Genomic DNA, 4,443 nt, shown 5'->3' on the forward strand with positions numbered 1-4,443 from the left:
CATTATTAACATTTTAGGAACCCTTTATCAGGTAAAGCAATGACCTTCATGCTTTCTGTCGATGTAAAATTATAATATATTAAATGTATATTTAGTGGTCTATATTGACCAAATTACTTATTTCAATTAATTAATCTTTTTATGTACGGTTTTGGTCGAAGTGAAAAAGCTAGTGCCACGAGCGGGATTCTAACCCACGACCCCCGCTAAATATGCCGCTGCTCTACGAAAAGGTGGAAAATAAGAAAGATTGTAGGTTGAGATGGGGAGTTGATGTCCGAGTGGATCGAAGTCACGATAGCTCAAGTGGTAGAGCAGCGGCTTTTTTAGCCGAAGGTCGTGTGTTCGAATCCCGCTCGTGTCACTAGCTTTTTCATTTCGACCAAAACCTTACATATTAATTAATTGAATGTTGTGTGGTGATTAGTGACCGTTAATCGATTTCTAAATAAATAATTGAAAGATTATACGTATTTCAATTATATCTATTTAGTTTATACTTTTAGCTTTCTGGTTTCTAACTTATAATTTGATATTTTTATCGCAACAATATTTTATGGTAAAATAATATAAAATTTCAGTTTCGCTTTCTACAAGATTGTTTAATCTCTATATAATGGCAATACGTCCTTCACAAATTCCTAAACGTAACCTTCGTCAGTATGAGTGTTGATTATAGCACCTAACTAATGATAAAAACAAGCACATAAAAGGTTAATATAATCATTTTTAAATATTAAACTTTTTTATAATAATAGAAAATAGCTGGCATAAGGTCAGGTGGTACATATTTTTACTATGCACAATAAAATTCTCATTACGTTGCTAACGGATCGTTGGAGATGGTAAGGCTCTCTTAAAAAGAATTCTTCGAAATCTTAATTCTAAAAATATGTTATTAATGTACTAATAAAATGTCTAACAGCATCAGCTCGTGTTTTCATCATTGTAGGTTATCCTTCCTTGCACTAAGCGCTGTAAAACATATCACAAAACACGAAAAAAAAATTCTGTTCTGCGTTCAATTGCTATAATTAGTAGTTAATACTGGTCGGATGTTTAAAATATTGAACTATACAACTATTTATTTTTTTCTGTATCAGAAACACATCACAGTTTTAGTCTACTAATGACCACTGTTTCAGTCCATGCCAGAAATCTTGGAATAGGGTTGAGACAGTCGTAGTTCATCGACAAGATTAATCTGTTTTTAAGTAACGATTTTTATGGGTAAAAATAGTTTTTAGCAAGTTGCCGACTTCCGAGAAAAACCGTAGAAACAAAATATCTGTGAACATTTAAAGTTTTGTAACATTCATGTAAATTATAATCAAAACATATTTTTCGCATTTTAAGTTGACAATAATTAAATAATTAAGGTGACAATTTATGAATTGTAGTTATAATTTCTCTTCCCGATTTATGCTATTGGCCGGATAAAACAGCAATACAAGAATAGATTTAAATATAAGCTGTTTAACAATCAATTGTACACTTGTATAACTCCATTACAACAGTTATTATTTATTATTATTCCATCATGATTATAATTATTAACTATCCTATTCACTGGAGTGAAAAGAAATGTAAATTATTTTAACTTCAATAGATTTTCAAGGGTATTTAAAACATTTTAATATAATATAAACGTATGGAATTACAGTAGAAACATTTGGATGAGAATTAACAACTTTGTCGGTTAATAATTCAAATTAGCCAACTGCTAACATGGTATTCAGTATATCGTGACCTCAAGGGTTGTTTTTGAATTGGACATTATGCTAATGAATAAATTATGGAATTATGCTCAAACGATGTTGGCCCATGGGAAGGAGTTTGCACAGCTCTCGAACCGAACGGCTTGGCGACCCTCGTCACATATTCTCAAGTGCTCCTAACGTTTTTCTTGCTGATGCTTCACGACGTTCGAAGTGCCGGGAATATTCTGAAAACACCAGATTCCTACACGTAACCTTCATAGGTATGAGTGTTGATTATAGCACCTAACTAACGATAAAAACAAAAAACACCAGATACCAATGGTATTGATTATATGAACGGTATTATTTTATATAAGCTGGGTAACTTGTAATTAATAACGCAGTTATAACGTGTAACGCTCAGTTAATTTATTGGTGTGGACCATGTTCCTTGCTGACAATATGCAAGAATTGCAAACAGCCTTTATTGAGTAACACACTTTGATGTAATTACACACAACGACTTATTACATGCTATACTCTAATTACATGGATAATTTAAATATCATGGAATGTTTGAAACGTCGAATGCTTTTGCATTGTAATTCTAATGTATTAGCCACGTACCCGTGGTGTGCAAACCTTAGATCAGGTTTTTTTCTTAACATTCAAAAAAATTAAAAGAGACTGCAACAGAAATTCGAATTCCAGCCAGCTTCTTGTAATCGCGTAAGTTACGATTGGCTTACCTTTAAGCTAAGACCAATAGGCAGATCATGTTACACACATCGGTTAGAAGATTCAGAAATGCATTCTGTTATAAAACCTTTAATGATTAGAATCGAAACCAAACGTCGTTTTGAAAAAGTCCTGTCAATGAATCATTTATTTCACAACAGTGAATTTAAACATTTTTACACCAAATCTAACTTCATTCTTTCATGCTTAATAACATCAAATTAATTTGAACGCTTTTTGTTCAACCCGTTCGAAATTCCTGTTAATACGATTTATTGAGCTCAGAGTGTACAGGATATTTGTTGGTGAGGTGTCAGTTTCCGAAGAGGCTGGTGACATGATTGTGTTTGGCAGGGTATCCTGTTTCGGCCCACCCATATGAGCCTACCCCTCATAAACATATAAAAAGCTTTCGACGTGTGCGGACGGGTGTGGAGCTTGGTTTTAAAATAAGTCCGTAAGGTCACTTGTATTTTACCCGTGGGCTCTAACTCCTTGGCAGATGGACTTTGTGGTGGAACGAAAACGCCATCATTTTCGACGAGTGTCGCGCGTTTCCTTCGACGTCAAAAGGTGTACCGCTGGAAACAATTTCGACGTTTATGTAAGGTTTCAAAAATTAAATTCCTCTCAGCAAGATAAATTCCCATTCAAATTAGTCTGGAAGAAAACACCAGTCATTAAATCAGGCAATATTTAACTTACTCTACTCAACTCGGTTTTTGTGATATTTTGGTATTTTTTTAATATTTACCGTTTGAGTTTTTAAAAATATAAGAATTTTTTATATTATTTTTTGATTATTTAAGATTTTACAGAAATCAAAACTAAGAGCTATACTGTTAGGATGACTGGTTGTCCTCAGTTTGACTGTTGATTCCAGGTTTTGACAGGATTTTTCTGAATCGGTACTTAAGCACGCATTAAATTGGCAGAAAAAGTTTAAAATATTATAAGGCAGGAAAGAGCTAGGGGTTTGACAGGAACTGCGAGAGATTTTTGTAAAATAATCTATCAGCATACAAGATGAGTTGTTATTTTAGAACAACGCCCAGCTAATCTCACTAATACTCACAAGACAAAAAATTACCCTTTTTCTCTCTCATTCACTCATTTTCCCTCCTGTCTCACTCTTTCTCGTTCCTCTCTCTCTCTCTCTCTCTCTCTCTCTCTCTCTCTCTCTCTCTCTCTCTCTCTCTCTCTCTCTCTCTCTCTCTCTCTCTCTGTCTCTCTCTCATATCGCTTTTCATAAATTATTGACTCACTGAATTTTCACTGAAGATGGCGTAATGCCGAAACGCGTTTGAATAACTCAAACAAAAAACCCGCGAGTGAAGACAGACCCAGTAGTGCCCGTGTGCCGGTTCAACATGAATTATTGACTCACTCACAAATCATTATCTCATTATCTCACTCACTTAATCCTTCTCGCTGAGCTCTCTTCGATCTTTTCCGATCAATCTCATTTCTTGACATTCCTCATTTAGTCACTCACACATAATTCACGCACTCACTTCTTCGCACTCTCGCTCACCAACCCACTATTCTCAGTGAATTTTTTATATATTTTAAGGCACATAACAGTTACATAAACCTGAATTAATTTACTCATTTAACTCACTTTTGGCTCCTAAAATTGTTGCGTATTCTTTCAGAAGTTTATATCTGTGTCTTGATTATTTTATTCTAAACGCTCTAAAATTAATTGTGTTAAGAAAGAGAAAGATTAACACACAGAGATTGTGAGAAAGGTACTATATTGGTCTAATTTCGGTTTCAAGATTTTTTTAAATTTTTATGCCCTATATGTTTCCATCAGTTCAGAAAATCTGGAATGAACGTATTTGTACATCACAGTGTACAGAAATGACCGGCCGGTGTATAATGGCGAAAAGAGCCTGGGGTAGACCAATAGATCATTGTCCAAGGGGAAATCAATCAACCAAGAAAAACGAGATAATTCCTTCCGTTGAACCTAAGGATCCACGAAACGACTTTCTTTCGC

General features: G+C 34.4%; 1 non-coding gene across 1 annotated transcript; it reads left to right on the top strand.

Annotated features, from left to right (window-relative positions):
- The first annotated feature begins 291 nt into the window (after positions 1-291).
- Positions 292-364, top strand: Trnak-uuu. Its single transcript has one exon. It is a non-coding gene; the product is annotated as a tRNA-Lys (tRNA).
- Positions 365-4,443: the final 4,079 nt, after the last annotated feature.

This window comes from Cimex lectularius, unplaced genomic scaffold, assembly GCF_000648675.2.
Source record: "Cimex lectularius strain Harlan isolate CLEC.00 unplaced genomic scaffold, Clec_2.1 scaffold161, whole genome shotgun sequence".
Lineage (NCBI taxonomy): Eukaryota > Metazoa > Arthropoda > Insecta > Hemiptera > Cimicidae > Cimex > Cimex lectularius.